Source organism: Lontra canadensis, unplaced genomic scaffold, assembly GCF_010015895.1.
Source record: "Lontra canadensis isolate GAN:19392208 unplaced genomic scaffold, GSC_riverotter_1.0 scaffold185, whole genome shotgun sequence".
In the NCBI taxonomy this organism is placed as follows: Eukaryota; Metazoa; Chordata; class Mammalia; order Carnivora; family Mustelidae; genus Lontra; species Lontra canadensis.
Window position 1 is genome coordinate 187,574 of NW_022631179.1, and position 21,669 is coordinate 209,242.

Below are 21,669 nucleotides of genomic sequence, written 5' to 3' on the forward strand. Positions count from 1 at the left end.
ATACTAACCCTTTACCCAATATGTCATTTGCAAATATCTTCTCCCATTCCATAGGCTGCCTTTTAGTTCTGTTGATTGTTTCCTTTACTGTGCAGAAGCTTTTTATTTCATGAAGTCACAACAGTTCATTTTTTATTTTGTTTTCCTTGCCTCCAGTGACGTTTCTAGTAAGAAGCTGCTCTGGCTTAGGTCAAAGAGGTTGCTGTCTGTGTTCTCTAGAATTTTGATGGTTTTCTGTCTCACATTTAGGTCTTTCAACTATTTTGAATTTATTTTTGTGTGTGGTATAAGGAAATGGTCCAGTTTCATTCTTCTGCATGTTGCTGTCCAGTTTCTCAACACCATGTGTTGAACAGACTGTTTTTTTCCCATTGGATATTCTTTCCTGCTTTGTTGATGATTAGTTAACCATAGAGCTGTGGGTCCATTTCTGGGTTTTCTATTCTGTTCCATTGATCTGTCTATTTTTGTTCCAATACTGTACTGTCTTGATTACTACAGCTTTGTAATATAGCTTGAAGTCCAGAATTATGATGCCTACAGCTTTTCTTTTTCAAGTTTGCTTTGGCTATTTGGAGTCTCTTGTGGTTTTGTACAAATTTTAGGATTGTTTTTCTAGCTCTGTGAAAAATACAGGTGGTATTTTGATAGGATTTACATTAAATAAATGTGTAGATTGCTTTGGATAGTATAGACATTTTAACAGTGTTTATTCTTCCAATCCATGAGCATGGAATGTTTTCCCATTTCTTTGTGCCCTCTTCAATTTCTTTAAAATATGTTCTATAGTTTTCAGAGTAAAGGTCTTGTTTATCTCTTTGGTTAGGTTTACTCCTAGGTATCTTATTGTTTTTGGTGCAATTGTAATGGGATCAATTCCTTGATTTCTTTTCTGCTTCTTCCTTATTTGTGTATAGAAATGCAACAGATTTCCATACATTGATTTTATATCCTGCAACTTTGCCAAATTCATGTTCTAGCAATTAGTTCTAGCAATTTTTTGGTGGAGTCTGTCAGGTTTTCTACATGGAGTATCATGTCATCTATAATATGAAAGATTGACTTTTTCCATTCAGATTTAGATGCTTTTTATTTCTTTTTGTTGTCTGATTGCTGAGGCTAAGACTTCCAGAACTATGTTAGATAGTAATGGTGAGAATGAACATCCCTGTCTTGTTCCTGACAGAGGAGGAAAAGCTCCCAGTTTTCCCCATTGAGGATGATATTAACTGTGGGTCTTTCATATATGGCTTTTCTGATGTTGAGGTATGTTCCCTCTATGCCTACTTTGTTGAGCATTGTATTGTTTTGTTTTTTAATCAAGAATGAATGCTATATTTTGTCAAATGCTTTTTCTGCATCTATTGAGAGGATCATACAGTTCTTATCTTTTCTTTTATTAATGTGGTGTATCACATTGGTTTGCAAACATTGAACCACCCCTGCAGCCCAGGAATAAATTCCACTTGGTTGTGGTGAGTAATCCTTTTAATGTACTGTTAGATTTGATTTGCTAATATCTTGTTGAGGATTTTTACATCCTTGTTCGTCAGGGATAATGGCCTGTAATTCTCTACTCTCTTTTAGTGGGGTCTTTGTCTTGTTTTGGAATCAAGGTAATGCTTGCTTCATATAAGGAGTTTGGAAGTTTTCCTTCTGTTTCTATTTTTTGGAAGAGTTTGAGAAGAATAGGTATTACCTCTTTTTTAAATGTCTTGTAAAATTCCCCTGGGAAGCCATCTGGCCTTGGACTTTTGTTAGCTGGGAGATTTTGATTACTGATTCAATTTCTTTCCTGGTATAGGTCTGTTCTTTCTTTTCAGTTTTGGTAGTTTGTATGTTTCTAGGAATTCGTCCGTTTCTTCCAGACTGCCCAGATTGTTGGCACATAATTTTTCATAATATTCTCATATAATTGTATTTCTGTAGTGTTGGTTGGGATCTCTCCTCTTTCATTTGTGATTTTGTTTATTTGGGTCCTTTCTCATTTCTGGCTAAGAGTTTATCAATGAATCTGGCTAAGGGTTTATCAATTTTATTAATTCTTCAAAAAACTGTTCTGTCCTACTGGGTTTATTTTTGTTTCTATATTGTTTATTTTTGCTCTAATCTTTATTATTTCCCTTCTTCTGCTGGCTTTAGGTTTAGTTTGCTGTTCCCCTTCTAGCTCTTTTAAGTGTAAGGTTAGGTTGTACATCTGAGACATTTCTTGCTTCTTGAGGTAAGCCTGCAATTATAAAATACTTCCCTCTTAGAACTGCTTTTGCTGCATCCCAAAGGTTTTGGACTGTCATGTTTTCACTTTCATTTGCTTCCATGTATTTTTTTTTAATTCATTCTTTTTTTTTAAGATTTTATTTATTTATTTGACAGACAAAGATCACAAGTTGGCAGAGAAGCAGGCAGAGAGAGAGGAGGAAGCAGGCTCCCCACTGAGCAGAAAGCCCGATGCGGGGCTTGATCCCAGGACCCTGGGATCATGACCTGAGCCGAAGATAGAGGCTTTAACCCACTGAGCCACCCAAGAGCCCCTAAATTTATTCTTTAATTTCCTGGTTAACCCATTCATTCTTTAGTAGGATGTTCTTTAACTTCCATGTATTTGTGACCTTACCAAATTTTTCCTTGTGGTTGACTTCAAGTTTCATTGTGTTGTGGTCTGAAAATATGCATGGTATATTCTCAATATTTTGTACTTGTTGAGTGTTGATTAGTGACCCAGTATGTGATCTATTCTAGAGAATGTTCCATGTGCGCTTGCAAATGTGTATTCCACTGCTTTAGGATGAAATGTTCTGAATATATCTGTTAAGTTCATCTGGTCAAATGTGTCAATCAAAGCCACTGTTTCCTTGTTGATTTTATGCTTAGATGATCTGTCCATTGCTGTTAGTGTGGTGTTAAAGTCTCCATTATTATTGTATTATTATCAATGAGTTTTTTTTTAATGTTTGCTATTAATTGATTTGTATATTTGGGTGCTCCCAAGTTGGGGGCATAAATATTTATAGTTATTAGATCTTCTTGATGTATATACCTCTTAATTGTGAGGTAATGTCCTCCTTTATCTCTTGTTACAGTCTTTCACTTAAAATCTAGTTTGTCTGATAAAAGTATGGCTACTTCAGCTTTTTTTTCGACGTTCATGGGCAAAATAGATGTTCTCTATCTCCTTACTTCAATTTGTAGATGCCTTTAAGTCTAAAATCAGTCTCTTGTAGGCAGCATATGGATGGGTCTTGTTTTTTTTTTTAATCCATTCTGAACTCTAGGTCTTCTGATTGGAATATTTTATATATATATATATATATATATATAATTGTTATATATTATATAACTACATATATATAATTATATTATATATAATATAATTGTGTAGTTTTTAAAGAAACTATCTAACTTTTCCAGATTGGCTGTACCATTTAGTTCCCACCATAGCTTTATGGGAAACTGAGTTTCTCTTCATTCTCACCAGCGTTTGGTATTACCTTTTGTTTTTTGTTTTTATTTTTGAGGTTTCAAGCTGTTCTACAAGATGTGTATTATTAATTCATCATGGTCTTAGCATTTCCCTAATGGCTAGTGGTGTTGAACATCTCTTCATGAGCTTATTGCCACTGTATATGTTCTCTAGTGAAATGTCTCTTTATTTTTTGTTCATTATGTTCTACTCAGATTACTTTATTAATGTTAAGTTCTGAGAGTTCTTTATTCTGGATATCCTTAATTGAATATGCAGTATGCAAGTATTTCTCCCTCTCTGTAAGTTGTTTCTTTATCCTTTTAGTAGGGTCTGTCATAGAATTAGGTTTTAATTTTGATGAGGTTCACTTTATCAATGTTTTCTTTTATGGGTTTTTGTTTTTAAAATTTTTTTTCCGTATTTATTTTTTTTAATCTTATTTTTTCAGTGTTCCAAGTTTTATTATTTATGTACCACACACAGTGTTCCTGTTTATTTTAGAGAGAAAGAGAGTGCATGGGGAAGGGAGGGGCAGAGGGAAAGGGAAAGAGTCTCAAGCAGACTCTGCGCTGAGTATGGAGCCCAATGTGGGGCTCGATCCCATGACCCTGAGGTCACGACTTGGGCCGAGACCAAGAGTTGGATGCTTAATTGACTAAGCCACCCAGGTACCCCTTTATTTACTAGAGATGGATTTCTGGAGATTCCTACTCTACCCTCTTCCCTGACTTCATTCCTCCACCATCAGGTTTTGTACCATTTCCAGCAATATCATCACAAAATCAGGCTTGATTACTGTATGACTGAGCAAAGAAATCACTCACATCATTATGTTGGTTGATATTTTTATTTATTTTGGTTAAGAAGAAAGTGAAGGAACATAGAAGTATGGTGGAACATCACTTGTTGGGTAACGATGTGAAAGATTTCTTTGTTGGATTGGATAATAGTTTCCAAATACTGCAAAAATATTTCCTCATTTTTTGTACTATTCATAATGTAACTCTAAGAGACACAACACTCTTAATTTTAATGTTTAAGAATCTGCATTCTTAACATTTCCTTCTCATTTTCCTAAATCTAGACCAGATCAGAAAACTATTTCTGTAAAGAACCACATAGTAAATATTTCTGCTTTGCAAGCCATACTCTCTCTGCTGTAATGACTCAACTTTGACAACATAGCACAAATTAGTGATAGATAATACATAAACATGGCTACATTCTAATACAACTTCATTTATGGGTGGTAAAATTTGAAATTTTTTATAATTTTCACATATCATGAATATCACTCTCTTCCATGAAATGTATGAACTAAACATTCCTGACTACTCTTCTAATTGCATGCCTTGCCCCAACTCCTAACATTCTTCCATAAACCCACTGTTCATAGTTCTTCATACTGCTCAGCTCAAACTGAAATTATTTTGTTCATTTCTATGCTTTCTTGTTTACTCTCTTTCTGTCCACATAGAATGTGAGCTTGAGAACAGAGACCTTATCATTCAGCTTCTCATCTTCAGCACCTATAAAGGTGCCTGGTGTCTAGTAAGTCCTTATAAAATTCTTTTTTTTTTTTTTTTAAGAAAGAGTGAGATTCAATAGTAAATTCATGTTCACCTCACCATCACTTTTGTTCTGGTATGTATTTTTATGTAACAGAGCCAAAGAATATTTCACATTACAAATGATGTGGAGAATTCCCACTCTATTTTTCTCCTAGAAAAGCTGTAAAGAGCCATGCCCTGAGAGCATGCTCATCTCTGCAGGAGGTCCTATAGCTCCTCATAGAACGAAAGCAGTGTTTCAGTCAGGGCAGCTGTATAAGGCCATGCTCTGTTGGAAGCTGGTTAAAAAATATTTGTGAGAAATGTTTTCCTTAGTGTTCACAGCTTAATGGAAAGTTGTTATTTTAAAGGTGCTGTACGAAGCTAGTCATGTTCCTCGAACGGGTTCTCTCTGAACCAGCTCTAAATGAGTTTCAGGCTCTCTGGGGACTTTTTTGATAGAGACCAAATTTCACAGTTCCTGACTTGGCCGTGTTTGCTCAGGGAGACAGTCTTGTTTGTCCTGCTCAGTAATTGTGAGGCAGGCCTTCCTGAGAAACCAGCCAGTTTCTACTGTGCATGTGGCTGATGCTTCTGCCCTCCTCTTCTCAATGCGTTTTAAATCTGTCTTGGCTCGAGGTGGACCTGCTGACCTGCAGAAACTCTGAATAGGTGTCACTACAAGACACACACTCTAATAAAAATTGCCATCTTTAAAACTGACCTGTGTTCCTGTCATGATCGTGGTGGAAACATCTGGAATCATATCCAAATGGCATATTTTCAGTATTCTTTGTCATTTGTATCATACTTTATAGAATTCATGGGGTAACACAGCCTTGTTAGTTGGAAAGCCAATGTTTCCTAGATGAACAAGCATTCTTAAAATCTGTAGGTAGAAACTGCACCCCAGAACCATTCTAGCTTAAGCAGATTTTCGACAAGTGTTTCAGACTCTTCAGGTTAGAAGAAGAGGGAGGAGAGGGAGGGGAAGAGGAGGAGAAATCATCAGATCTTCCTTCCCAATCCTGCTGACCTGGTTTCCATTCAGTGTCTACTACCACCTCTGTCTTCCTTTTATTCTTCCAGCCGCCCAAGTTAGCAGGGCCACAGTGCCGTTCCAGTGACCCCTCTCTGACATTCCACATCCAATAAGCACCGAGGGCTGTCATTTCTCTGGAACCATCCATCAGAAGGCTCCCCACACTGTTCAACTCTCTGCCCCTCTCCCCGCCCCACAGACCCGCCCTCACTCCGGCCTTTCTTCCAAGCTCAGGCCTCTGTTCCTGCTCTGCCTTTGCCCTCCTTCCCCTGGGAAGAGGAACTTCCCTACTAAGAAGTGCCCAGGCTACTTCCGTAGTAAGTACGGTCTCAGGTCTCCCCTCCACAGTCCCCACACGGGAACCTTCCCGCACCACCGCCACCCCAAGCCAGGCGAGGTGCCTCTCCTACCTGCACCTTCTGCAGCGCTGCCTGTCCCTGTTTAGCTCTTCCTCTTCCTCCTTGTTCTGTCCCCATTTTGTGTCCTTGGCGCTTCACGGAGACCCTGGGTGTGATGGCCTTGCAGAAAGTAAGCAGAGAGGATCTCAAACTCCATGAACACCGACTGAGTCCCAGGGCGAGGAGAGGCGGCCAGAGAAGGGGCAGCCTTGTCCCAGTGCTTTCGGCCGGCGTGAAGAAGTTCGGTCCCCAGCCCCAGACAAAGGCAGCCATACTGAGGGGCCTGGGGACCCGGACAGAAGCACTGGGGCAGGAGGCCACTGCAGAGGCAGTAAGGGTCTTCTGTCAACATGTACCTTTTAGGAGCTGGGTCAAGAGCAAGGGTGCGGCTCTGGGAGCCCTGCCAGGCCTTGGTCTGTGGCGGGCATTAGAAGGTTTCTCAGGCAGCAGCAGCAAGCACAAGGCCAAACAAAGAGTTTGCGGGCGCTGGGAGGCTGCGGGGGCGCCACAGCCTGGAGAGGCTGACCCAGGAGGAAGCTCCGCCTCCGGGAGCTGGGGAGCCGGAAGCGGGAGCCCCGCGGAGCAGCTTCCCGGAAGCAGACGCGCGTCCCTCGGCCAGGAGCGCCCCACATCCTGGCCGCAGCCCTTAGGGGCATGGAGCGTAGCATGGAAGACGCCCTGCGAGAGGAATGGCTTTGACACAAATACGAGGCCTGTATAGAAGGCTCCTGGTTCAAAAAACTGGACACAAAAGCAGCCCACGCGGTGCAGGTCCTTGCTGCCTGCTTGCTCTCAGATCCTTGCGCCAGAAGACCGCTGGGGATCCACCGTGTTCTTGCCGCTGCGGGGCGGGAGGAAGGCAGAAACCTGGCGGCTCCCCGGCGGCTTCACAGGGCCCCTCCGCAGTGGCCCCTGGGGCTCCAGTTCCCCCCGGACAGGTCGTCCTGTCCATCTGTGGCCCCAGCTCCCGATGCAGCCCCTGCCAAGTAGCCTGGCTCCGGGCTCCGCTAGCGCCTGCCATGGTTCCTCTAGTCCCCCACCCCTGCAGCCCGTTCCCTGTATGTAACTTCCCTGTTGAAAGGATCCAGGGTGTTCAGGCTTTCCGGCTTTCCAGATTGAACCCCGACTTATCCAGTCCTCGGAAGACATTCTCCAGCACAACAAGGGTATAGGACTCAAACGGTGGAGGGAACATAATTTTGTAAAAGATTTATTGCAGAAAAAGGAAGTCGTATTTAGGCAGGATCTGCTACGGACTCAATCAAATGTAAGAAAACATGGACTTTCTGAAATGGGACTGAAATCAGTCATCCAGCTAAAATTTTCTGTTTAAAGATTTTGTTTATTAAAAGAGTGAGTGAGAGCACCAGCGGGAAGAAAGAGCAGAGGGAGAGGGAGAAGCAGACACCCCACTGAGCAAGGAGCCCCATGTGTGACTGCATTCCAAGACCCTGAGATCATGACCTGAGCCAAAGGCAAACGGTTAACGGACTGGGAGCCACCCAGGTGCCCCAAGATTTCCTTGAAAAGATAAACTGGGGGGGGGGGTGAGGGAGGTGCCTGGGTGACTCAGTCGTTATTAAATAAATAAAATAAATAAAATCTTAAAAAAAAAAGAGAAAAGCTAAATGGGATAAGGAAGGAATGCTATACAAAATGCAATACAAAATGAAATAAAAGATCTGAATTGCTATCTTGGAATACCAACTTAGTAATATGGAAGAAAGGCTTTACAAAACACCCTCACAAACTCAAGAGAAAAGAAGGAAAAAATATTCTGATAGTAGAAAATTTTAGAAGCCATTTTTTGTAAACTTATTAAAGGTTTTATGTTTTCATAAATACGAGATGGATCATTAATTAGAAAGCCAAGTATTTTGGCTAAAATTTTTTAAAGATGAATTTTGAACAAAATATAAATGTGTGTCATAGTTTGTATCAAGAATTCTAAAAACCTATTGTAAATCAGATTCACCTGAGAACTGTTAAACAACAATTTATGAACCTTGTCCTTGGAACTTTATTGAGTAGGTCTGGAACAGAGCCTGAGAATCTGCAATTTAAAAAATTATCTCAGTTCCCTCTGACACATCTGGTCCTGACCAGGATTGTAAAATTATTGGTTTGAACAAAAAGTTATATTACAGTACCACCCGGCATCAGTAGACCCTGATTACGAATTTTGTGTGTTGGGAATGGTGGGGGTGCTTCCTGGCTAGAATAGGACCTGATTTCCTCTTCTTATTTCTCTTCTTCATCTTATATTTAAAGTTTGTTTGTTTGTTTGTTTGTTTGTTTGTTTGTTTTTAGTAACCTCTGCACCCAACGTGGGGCTCAAACCTTGACCCTGAGACCAAGAGTCCCACCCTCTTCCCACTCATCCAGCCAGGTGTGCCAGACGTGATTTGTTTTAACTGAATTAATTCTATTGAGCAAAATTTAGTAACTGGCTGTAAATGTGGGAAGGAAGGAGATTATTAAGGGAATTGGGCATGAAAGGACAAAAGAAGTACCAACTGCCATGATGAATTAAGGCAAAAATACTCTTCAGTTAGTGTTAGGATGGGACTCTGTTTTTTGAGAGAAATTCTAAGCCTGTCCTTGCCACAGATTCTCCTCTGCAGGGACATGCTAACCTCACGGACTCATTGAATCCTTAAAACACTCAGACCTAAACAACATCAAAGAGGTGTTTTCTTGACTCCCTGAGAATAATTCTTTAATCATGGACAGGTAGAGTGTGCAGCCCAAAAGTCACAGCCACTGGTGGATACCTGACTACCAAATCCAGCCTTGTTTTGAGACTTTCTTTTGTTGGTGTCAGTTTGAAAAGCCACATTTAACAACCACCATTCAGGAGTGGGCTCCCTGTCCCCCACAGATGTTAGACTCTGTGATGTCCAGACCAAGAAAAGCTGAACTCTATTTCACACCTACCTAGGTCCATGCTCTTGGTTCCAATTTCCTTTTTGAAGCTCAAGCTTCTTTCCTAAAAAAGCTGGCCAAGGAATCACTCCATCTTTCCAGTGAGACTCGCCTACACGAGGGTGCCATCCAGCCCTTGTAGAATTAGCAGTAAAACTGTGTTAAAACGCGATACAACCATGCATTTTCACTCAACAAGATACCCAAAAACCATAAAGAGTTGTTTTCACAACAGGGGTGGTGGTGGTGGTGGTGGTGGTGTGTGTATATTAGGTTTGTTTTTAGTATCAGAACTCTCACTTCAACTCAGAGACACAAATTACCAAGTAGCTACATAAGGAAAAAAAGAGGAGAGAGAAAGGGAAAAGAATGAATTAGAGAGGGGCTAGAAAGTTTAAAAAAAAAAAAAAAGTGTGAGGCCCAGTTAGAGAGAAATCATGTTCTTGTCTCATATATTTCTGAGGACAACAATGGCAGAAGAGTGAAATGTAATTCCAGCTACACTTTGAGCTAAGCATGCAGTGCAGGAAGCAGCTCCGTTCTGGTTTAACATGATCAGGAGCCTTCTCTCTGGGATGAGATGCTAAATCCACTGGCTCCTTTCTGAAAGGTCTTAATGAGCCAGCTCCAAGCCGAGGCTGTGTCTCCATTGGTCAATAGCAGAAGTATGGAAAATTCCAGACAGTGGGTAAACAAAGACCTTCCAATGTATTTGGCTTTTGGGGGTGCGTGATATACGACGGTAGAGTTTTCGGTAGCAGATTTCCTTCCTAATGATGTTTTTCTTAGGCTAACAAGGCTGTCCGCCTCTATGCGCCAGCACATTTGCAGCCATACCAGCCTGCACAACATCAGAAGCTGTGCCACTCTGGTTTTTGCCTCTGTCACCTGCTCATGTGCAAATTCGTCTGATGATTCTTAACACATATAAGCAGATCAGTGCAGTTAAGCTCTGTGTCTCATGTTCCCTGGAACCTGGACTTGTCTGTTTGTTTTTTTCTTTTTTTTAAAGATTTTATTTATTTATTTGACAGAGATCACAAGTAGGCTGAGAGGCAGGCAGAGAGAGGTGGAAGCAGGCTCCCCACTGAGGAGAGAGCCCGATGCGGGGCTCAATCCCAGGACCCTGGGATCATGACCTGAGCCGAAAATAGAGGCTTTAACCCATTGAGCCACCCAGGCGCCCCGGACTTGTCTGTTTTGACTGGGTAAAATCACTTAAATATTTGGTGTATGTTATCTTTCTCTCTTGCTTGTGTCTATGTGATGAGTACTATTTTCTGAGAAATCTGGAAACAAGCTTTATATGAACCAGCATCAGTTCTAACTGGGAGTCATTGGGTAGAGATTCCCATGACCTGAAGGCAAATTCATTAAACATCCATTCACTTGGTGACCCATTTCCTCAACGAGTGAGGATTCTCCCCAAGTTTGGTTTTGCTTTGTCTTCTCTGCAGGTCTCTGACCCTGCCCACCTCTGTCCTTGTCCCTGCCATTTTTGTATACCAATGGGTGGCTTTTGGGTAACTACACGAGACTCTTTCTGTCTTCTACACCAATAGATTTTGTCTCTGGCTTGGTTTTTGCATTTTCAGCAGGATCTGTCCCTGCCTCTATGGTGTTTTAGAAAGAGAGGCGATCCTTCCCTAAACACTGTTTAGGGCCTTCTCCATTTTTGCTGACTTGGCCATGCAGCTAGCTGCTCTTGAGGCCCTGCTCTTGCCAGGTGCCTGTCCCTGTCCCCTGCCTATGGCAGTGAACTGATCACCTGGTGTGAGGGATGAGGGCAGGGCAGTGGTGACATTGTCCAAAGCCCACTAGGTAATTTGGAACCCTGGTTCCATGCTTCATAGCCTGCCGCCTGCCTAGGCTACTGCTTTTCCTGGTCATGGTTGCTCCATGTGCCATTTCAGAAGGGGCTGCAGTGGGACATGAGCTCCTGCGGTGCCTGCCCAGGCCTTGGTGCCTGCACAGAACTGGGAGCGTGCTTTTGTTAAATCTCAGTTGGTGTTGGTGGGAATTGTCACACCCACCTTCCACCACAGGGAGGACTGCTGAAGGGGGTGTCACAGACTGCAAGTCAGGCAGAGGGACCTGGGGTCAACTGTTCTGAGAGGGGGAGTGTGGGAGAGAGAAGGCAAGGTGGCTCCTCTGGGAGAGAGGCCCAAGATTGGAGGAACGAGGAGCCGGGTGGCGAGGGATCCTCTTGGACATAATCAAAGGGCCTCCCAATCTTCATGAGTAGAGAGGATCCCGGGACAGGACCCTAAGGTTGTGTGTTTACTCAAGTTCGCTCAGAAGAAGGTAGAAGGCCTGAGGTTACTTTCTGATCTCTTTTTTAAAAAGTAATATATCTTTTTTAAAAAGCCACATAAATGTCATTTTTAAGGGTACAATTAAACAGGATTAAGTACATTCACAATGTCATACAACCATCATCCCCCCTAGATCCCGCATCTCATTACTCCCACAAAGAAACTGTACCCATTAAGCAATAACTGTCCACTGACCCTTCCCCAGCCCCTGCTAACCTTTAATCTACATTCTATCTCTGTGAATTCATCTATTCTAGGTACCTCAGTTAGGTGGAATCATACAATTTTTATCCTGGCGTTTGGCTTCTGTCACTTAACATAATGTCTTCAAGTTTCTATGTCTTCAAGTGTCTATGCTGTAGCATGTGTCAAAATTTCATTCCGCTTTACAGCCGAATAATATTTGATGTCTCTTTTTTAAACACTGGATTTCTCCCACTTCGCAAAAACAGAGTGTTCCATGGTATATATGAAGCCATGCATCTCACTGAAGGATTTATCTTAAAAAAAGATACCAGGGCTGGTGGAGAAGTAGTCCCTGGCAGTTTAGGCTGGGGAAGAAAAGAGATGCCATTTTAATGAATCCACGCTTTCCTTCCACAGACGTCTCCTCCCCATTGAGAACTGACCACATTTGACCTTTCTGAGTTGGGCAGACTTGGAAGAATGACCCGGCAAGGAGTTAAATATATGGAGAAAAATGATTCAGAATCCATTTTAATCTTTGCCTACACCTTAAAGGAATAGAAGTGTTCCTAATTTGTGGTTATTTACAGCACTGTAAATCAAGCAAATGCCATGAAGTGCCAATAAAAATTTTTAAAAATCAGCCTTAAATAGCTAAACTCTCAACAGCAGCTCATAAAGTGAGGTTTGGCAGTTGTTAGGTAGTTATGGTTAAATTGACAGTCCTTTGGGGAGTTAAGATATCCAAAAAGCAGAGGTAGTTAAGACTATAGTGATAAATGGTTGGGCTTGTTGGTTGAAGAGATTTTATAGCTCACATTTAAGCTTAACCGCCTGTGAGAAGGTGAACAGGAAATCGAGGTTATCACTTCTTCGTAGCTCCTCTGTTCATTGCGGACCTCAGGGAGTCTTGGGGCGCAACGGGAAAGGCAAGACGGAGGCTATTGAAAGGAGGAAATCATTTCTAGGTAATATGATCTTGTCAAGCAGAGAGGGATAGGGAGGGAGAGAGAGAGTGAGTGGTGCAAATCTAGTAAAGGTACCAAAAAAAAAAAAAGGAAGTAAAAAAAAAAATCACAAAAGGAATGTTGAAGACCACAATAAAGAAAAAAAACAAGAATGTAATTTCCTCTGAGGCTTCTGACAGAAGATGGTGGTACAAAGTTATAGTTACTTTGCCAGAGCCTCCCCCAAGTACCAACAAGAAGAGAAGCAGAGGGCAAAGTTCCATATTTGATGAAACAGCTCGGGCTCAAGCACAGAATATGATGAAGATCTAGTGTAGGCAGTGGCATTCTGACCAAAGGAGTTCTGCCTCTCAGGCAGGGTATAGATTACTCTCCAAGTAAGTGAAACAAAATCTGAAAATAGCCAGCCGACAATCCCTTACTTAGAAAGACAAGGACTTGGTTCATGAGCAGACCACAGGACAAGGGGTAAACCCGGACGGGCATTTATTTTCTTAACATAGACCTAGAAGGGGGAGAGGGTTGCAAGTCTTATTTTCTCCTATCCAGAAATGGATTAGAAGTGAGACAGACCTGGAAAAAAAAAAAAAAAGACAGAAAACATGATCTGGTTTGCAATTGCTGACCTGAGTCAGTTGAACAAAGAAGTCATCGGTGAGAGCTGCTGTATTTCACTCTGCACCTTTTCAAGTCCTGCCTGGGAGACATGCTCATCCCGGAGAGGGGAATTATGCCCTCACATAGATACAGAGCAGATTTGTTGAGAAACAAGAGCAGGGTGTTGTTTTGAAGCAATACCTGGACTGAAGTTGCCAGGGACACTGTGGCCTCCCCTGTTCCACAACCATTTTTGAGCAAAGAGTAGCAGTAAATATAAAGGACAAAAAGTGGGACCTGAATGTTATTTTCAAAAAGGACAAGATCAAATACCAACAAGCAAAAAGCAAATGAAGAATCTATATGAAAAGGAAGTTTTCCAGGAAAAGAAGAATACTTATGACGGAATCCTACTCTATCTAGACACTAAAATGGAAATAGATTTTGAAATGCAGTCTCTAAGAGGACATAAATGATTTAACTATCACAGCAGAGAGAATAATAAAGACATGAAAAGTGAGCCTCCTAAGGGCAAGAAATGCAAGATAATTTAAAAAACAAAACAGAACACAGAGATGTGAAAACAACAATGCGAAAACCTGATGCCACTAAATTTAGGTATGAAAGACCAGCAGAGGACATTTACTTGGAATTCTGCTCTACTCTGCTAGTACATGTTACTGACGCTCAACACCTGGCAGAGTGTCTGGTGTAGGACAGGTTTATAGTTGAATAAGGAAAATAAGATAAATGGCAATTCTGAAGAAGCAAACAGAAAAGGGAACTTAAGAAATAATTTAGACATAATTTTTTTCCTGAAATAAATTAAATTTCAGTCTGTAGATCCAGAAGACATGGAATGCTCCATAATGCTTCAAATACATTCTGAACATTAAGTATAAACAAAGACTTGTGTGGGCATTCAGGCAAAAAATAAAAGCACATAGCGTACTGGGGGGACTATAAGGCTGCATCAGAGTTTCCCACAGCAATATCTAATTAGTTAATTCGTAGTGGAGGAGTAACAAGAGTTCCAAGCATGAAAGTAAGACCCAGACTTGTATGTTTTTCTAGATATTATGAATGTATGAAGGACAGCTTCAACCTCAGGGAATGCAACAGTCATGGCTCATCTAAAAAAAAAAATAAAGTCTATTCAATCAAAAAGTAAACCTGAATAGAGAACTCAGAAAGGGGAAGCAGCAAATGAAAGGACTCACAGTAAGCATTAAACCCATTTCTGCAACAGTGGGAGTTAAGATTTCAGAGAATAATTTAAGTAGCACAAATATCGACAATGCAGAATTAATTAGAAAATTGTTTAAATGACATGTGAGAATGAAAGGAAATATACAAATTTTAGCATTTCTTCATACCAAGGATTCAACATCTTTCATATTGAAGACTCAGCAAATAGTACTTAAAGTGTGTAGCTCGAGCAAGATATAGAGATGGGGAAATGGCAGTCCATATGTGTATCTCAGCTGCCCGACCGTTCCTGCCCATTCCTATTCAATGCCTCAAGAAGCTGCTCTTAAGTCATTAGGCAGAACCTGTGGAGTTAAGGGGACAGAGAGAGAGAGAGGGGGAGGGGGAGTGCAAGGAGGAGAGGAAGAGAAGAAAGAAAACCAAGAAAGAGTAGGAAGGGGAGTAGAGAAGGAAGGGTGGAGGGAGATTATTTATTTGTTTGCTTTTGTGCAGACTAGAACCTGGAGAGCGCCAAGGTCTTCCTACTTTTTGCAGTTCTGCAGGTCTGGAAGAGAAGAGATGACTATAGGTGCCTTAACAGGGGATTACAGCTTGCCAGCTGGTCTGTCTCCTGATCAAGAGGACTGATAGTGTCTGCTCCACCCTCTCCCTATTCATAAGCTTTTTACTGCCTAAGGTGACCTTGGGCTTCATGTTGAAGAAAATCTTGAGCACACAATGAAAATGGTGATTGAGCAGCCAGAGAAAGAATAACAAACAATAAACAGAACAGGCAGTTTGTACTGAAATGATGGATAGGAGAACTATAATAAACAAACAGACAATGCATTTAAAGAGATTCAAGCATAGTATTTACAAGATATTTTCTGGAAAATACATGCTACACACACACACACACACACACACACGAGCACAGACACGTATGCATCTGATAAAGGATTCACATCCAGAATGTATTAGGAAATACTTTGAAATCAAGAAGAAAAGAACAGAAAACCCAATACAACAATGGGCAAAAAAGTTGAACAGGATCTCCACAATATCCAAATGGTATATACATATTAAGACCACAAATTACATATTAATTAAATTTAATATTAAATAACACTAATATTAAATATGAATATATTTAGTATTACTTTGTTTTAATGTTAAAAACACAAATAAAAACCGCAATGAGATGCTTCTGTGAATCTACCATAATGGCTAAAACATTAAAAACTGCCAAGTTTGCATAATGATTTGAAGGGGCACCTGTACCCCAATGTCCACAATAACCAAATTATGGAAAGAGCCTACATGTCCATCAATAGATGAATGGATAAAGATGATGTGGTATATATATACAATGGGATACTATGCAGCCATCAAAAGAAATAAAATCTTGCCATTTGTGACAACGTGAATGGAACTAGAGGGTATTATGCTTAGCAAAATAAGTCGATCAGAGAAAGACAATTATCATATGATCTCCCTGATTTGAGGAAGTTGAAAGGCAACGTGGGGGATTTGGGGGTAGGAAAAGAAGAAATGAAACAAGATGGGATCGGGAGGGAGATAAACCATAAGAGACTCTTAATCTCACGAAACAAACTGAGGGTTGCCGGGGGGAGGGGGATAGGAAGAGAGAGGTGGGGATATGGACACTGGGGAGGGTATGTGCTATGGTGAGTGCTGTGAAGTGTGTAAACCTGGCGATTCACAGACCTGTACCTCTGGGGCTAATAATACATTATATGTTAATAAAAAAATAAAAAATTAAAAAAATAGCACTAATATTAAATAATATGTATATATTTAGTATTATTTGTTTTAATGTTAAAAACAGCGAGATGCCTCTGCGAATCTACCATAATGGCTAAAACATTAAAAACTGCCAAGGTTGCATAGTCATTTGAAGGGGCACCTGTACCCCAATGTCCACAATAACCAAATTATGGAAAAAGACACGATATCCATCGACAGATGAATGGACAAAGAAGATAGGTATATAGACTGGAATACTACTCAGCCATTTTCAAAAAGAATGAAATCTTGCCATTTGCAACATGACATGGATGGAACCAGAGGGTACTATGCTAAGTGAAATAAGTCAATCAGAAAAAGACAATCATCATATGATTTTATTCATATGTGGAATTTAAGAAACAAAGCAGATGATCATAGGGAAAGAGGGAAAAGTAAAATAAGACAAAATTAGAGAGGGAGACAAACCATAAGAAATTCTTAACAGAATGGAACAAACTGAGGGTTTCTGGAGGGGAGCTGGGTGCAGGGATGAGGTAACTAGGTGATAGGCCTTATGGAGAACACTTAATGTAATGAGCACTGGGTGTTGTATGAAACTGATGAATCACTAAATGCTACCTCTGAAACCAATAATATACTATATGTTAAGTAACTGAATTTAAATAAAATAATAATAATAAATATATAAAAATTTTTTTTAAAGGATCACATATCCTGCTTGTGGAGGTGTAACCTGGTAATCACTGTGATGGAAAATTGTTTGATAATATTCACTAAAACTAAAATATAACTCAAAAAGTCCACTTCTACCTAGTAGAAATACATACATAAATTTATCAAAAGAAACGCACAAGAATGTGTTTATAGTAGCATTATTTGTCATTGCTTCTCAAATGGGAAACAATCCAAATGTCCATCAAGAGTAGGATGTATTAATAACTTGTGGTATATCCATATAATGATGTAGTGGTATATAGCAATAAAAAAGAATGAAATGCTGCTGTATGCAATGAGACTAATGAATCTCACCAGTCTAGTATTGAGCAAAAGAAGATAAGAGTATAACTTTATAACTTCATTTATTTAAATTTCAAAAGTAGGCAGAAGTCAGAAAAATGTTTACCTGTAGGGGGATTTCTAGAATACTTCTATTGTTTTTTATCTTTATCTCTGTGTTGGTTATACAATTATATTCCCTTTGTAAAAGTTTAATTATACATCTGTGATTTGTGAAGTTTTCTGTTATAATTTAATTAAAATGTTTAGAAAAAAATCAACATGTTTATAATAAAATCTTTAAGTAAATCAAGAATGAAAGAATATTGTTTTAAAATATAAAAAAGATAACACCTCAAATCAACATCTTTTATTATATATAATATTTGAATACTAGAGGTGAGACCATTAATGTAAGCAAAAAATACAAGAAATTACCTCTATCATTAAAAAATTATTCTGGAAATGTTAGTCAATGCCACAAGGTAAGAGAAATAGAGTATAAATATTGGAAAGGGGGCAGTAAATTTCATCATTTAGAAATAATATGATTGTATGACTGGAAATCCAAATTATACATTTGGAAAAATAATTCAAAGAATAGAATCCTAACTGAGGTGGTTGGCTAAGAAAAACATTTAAATATCGATAGTTTGCCTATAAAAATGATAATTAAGATTATAAAAAATGGAAAAATCTCATTCACAATGTAATGCAAAAATAAATACCAATGAATAAAAATTAAGATACATGAAGGAAAATAAAACTGTTGAGATCAAATGAAAGAAGAAAATTAGACAATAAAACTATTGCACCGCGTCAATTGACCTATATATTCATGCAATCCACAAATGCCCACACAATTTTGGGGGCAGTGGGCGTCTGGTAAAATAATTTATCATGTATATCTTTACAAGTTAAGATGAGGAAAGAGCCAGGAAAATTGTGAGAAGGAATAATAGAAATGAAGGACTCTATACTCACTGCCATAATTAGAAACTGAATAAAGTGTTCAAAAGCAACTATTTAGATCAGTGGATTATCTAGCAAATACTTTTGAGACACGAGTTATGTTTCCTTTTGCAGGATGGAGGCAGGGTGTTCAGTGAAGAACCAGATAACTAGTTCACTTTTTCTTTTTTTTTTTTTAAAGATTTTATTTATTTTTTTGAGAGAGAGTGAGAGAGAGCATGAGACGAGAGAAGGTCAGAGGGAGAAGCAGAGTCCCCACAGGGCTGGGCTCGACGTGATCCCGGAACTCTGGGATCATGAACTGAGCGGAAGGCAGTGGCTTAACCAACAGAGCCACCCAGACACCCCACTAGTTCACTTTTTAAAATTAAAAAATTTTTATTTGGACCCTTTATTTATTTATTTATTTTAAAGATTTTATTTATTTGACAGTGAGAGAGACACAGAGAGAGAGAGAGCACAAGCAAGCGGGAGTGGCAGGTGGAGGCAGAGGGAGAAGCAGCTTCCCTGTGGGTCTCTATCCCAGGACCCTAGGATCATGACCAGCAGATAGTTAAATGACTGAGCCACCCAGGTGCCCCATAAGCTTTATCTTAGAGCAGTTTTAAGTCCACAGCAAAACTGAGGGGAAGGTACAGAGATTTCCCATTCGCTCCATGTCCCTATACATGAATATCTCCCTTCATGTTCAACAACCTCTACCAGAATGGTATAGTTGTTACAACTGATGAACTGGCATTGAACCAATCATTACACCCAAAGTCCATAGTTTACACCACTCTGGGTTGGACAAATGTGCAATGACACCTGCCCATCATTATGGCATCACGCAGAGTATATTAACTGCTCTGAAACTCTCTGCACACTGCCTACATCCCTCTTCAACCCCAACTCCTGAAAACCACTGATCTTTCTGCTGTCTCTGTAATGTCACCTATTCTAGAATATCATATTCCTGGAATCATATGGTATGTAGCCTTTTTTAGATTGGTTTCTTTCACTTAGTAATATGCATTTAAGTTTCCTCCATGTCTTTTCATGTCTTCATAGTTTGTTGCTTTTTAGCACCGAATCACTCCACTGTTTGTACCACAGGTTACTTAGCCATTCACCTACTGAAGAATATTGGTTGCTTCCAAGTTTGGACAATTATGAATAAAGCTTCACCTTTATGTGTACGTTTTTTGTGGACATAAGTTTTCAACTCATTTAGGTAAATAAGAAGGAGCACGATTACTTGTTCACATGGTATGCTTAGTTTTAAAAGAAACTGTCAAACTTTCTTCTGCAGTAGCTATTACCATTTTGCATTTCCACAAGCCATGAATGAGACTTCCTGTTGCTCCACAGTCTTGCCAGCATTGGGTGTGGTCAACATTCTGGACATGAGCCATTCTAATAGGTGTATAGTGGTATCTATTGTTGTTTTAATCTGAACTTCCTGATGACATATGATGGGGTGCGTGTTTCCCCATGTTTATTTGCCATGTGGGTATCTTCTTTGATGAGTTTTCTATGAAGGCCTTTGGCCCATTTAAAAACAGATCAAGTTTTCTCATTGTTAAGTTTTAAGAGTTCATTGTATACTTTGGATAACAGTCATTTTTCAGATGTGTCTTTTGCAAATATTTTCTTCCAGTCTGTGGTTTGTCTTCTCATTCTCTTGGCATTGTCTTTCCAAACTTTTTAATTTTAATGACGTACAGTTTACCTTTTGTTTCATGTATCATGTCTTTGGTGTTGTATTTAAAATGCCATTGTCATCCCCAAGGTCATCTAGATTTCCTATGTCATCTTCTAAGAGTTTTATAGTTTTGCATTTTACATTTAGGTCTGTGGTCCATTTTGAATTACTTTTTGTGAAAGATGTAAAGTTTGTGTCTAGATTTATTTTTTTTTTTTGCATGTGGATATCCAGTTGTTCCAGTAATTACATTTTTGAATTTTATCTTTTCTTTTAAAAATTATTTTTAAATTTTACCATTTTATCTTTTCTCCATTGTATTACCTTTGATACTTTGTTAAGTATCAGTTGTCTGTATATGTGTGGGCCCATTTCTGGGCTCTGAATTCTGCTTCATCATTGAATTTGTATGCTCTTTTACCAATACTATGCTGCTTTGATTACCGTAGCCTTAGAGTAGGTCTTGAAATTGCATATCAGTTCTCTAACTTTGTTGTTCTTCTTCATTGTTATATTGACTGTTTCGGGTCTTTTGTCTCTCCATATAAACTTTAGAATCAGATTGTGGATATCCACAAAATAACTTGCTGGGATTTTGAGTGGGATTGCATTGAATCTACAGATCAAGTTGGGAAGAACTGACATCTGAGTAGTATTGAGTCTTTCCATGCATGAACATAGACTATCTCTCCATTTACTTAGTTTTTTAATTTCACTAACCAGAGTTTTGTCATTTTCCTCATATGGATCTTGTGCATATTCTGTTAGGTTTATACATAAAGATTTCATTTTGGGTGGCTGCCTAGCTCATTTTTTATAAATAAATTGAAAATAGATAAGATTTAAACATGTAAAAATAAACCATAATACTAACAGCAGAAAAAATGGATTTTTTTTATGATCTTGGCACTAAATACAAGGTAATATGATTATAAGTGCTTTATATATAATAACTAATTTAAGCCTCACAACACTACCAAGTAATTATTATAATCCATATTTTATAGATGAGGAAACTGAGACTAAATAGGTTAAATGTCTTGTTCAAGATTGTAGAACTAGTAAGCAGGAGAGATAAGATTTGAATCTCAGAAGTTAGCTCCAGAGTTTGTGTTCTGAACTACTATACTATAAATATATCCAGTACTCTCTTTGACATTCTATGCATATGTACAGATTACATTTAAGCTTCTGAACTCAAAAATACTATAAGTGAGGAAAATATATATAAAAACATTCTTGGAAAATATTTACAGCATATATTGTAGACAGAATAGAAGAGAATTTTAAAATATACAAATAATGTACAAATCACTAACAAATGGATGAAAGGAAGGTAAGAATGAAAAAGAAATGAAGAAACAACAACAAAAAAGACACAAACAAGCAGTTCATTGAAAACAAATACATGACCAATAAACTTATGTGTGCCACTCATCTTGAGAAAGTTGCAGTTAAAGCAATGACAAAATATCACTTTTGCCTACCACATTGTCTAGTATGGAAAAGCTTAATAATACTCAATGTTTTGAACAAGTTGAAGAAAAACAGACATTCACTTTCTACTGTTAACAGTGTAAATTGGTAGACCTTTTACTTGGAAAATTGGCAGCAT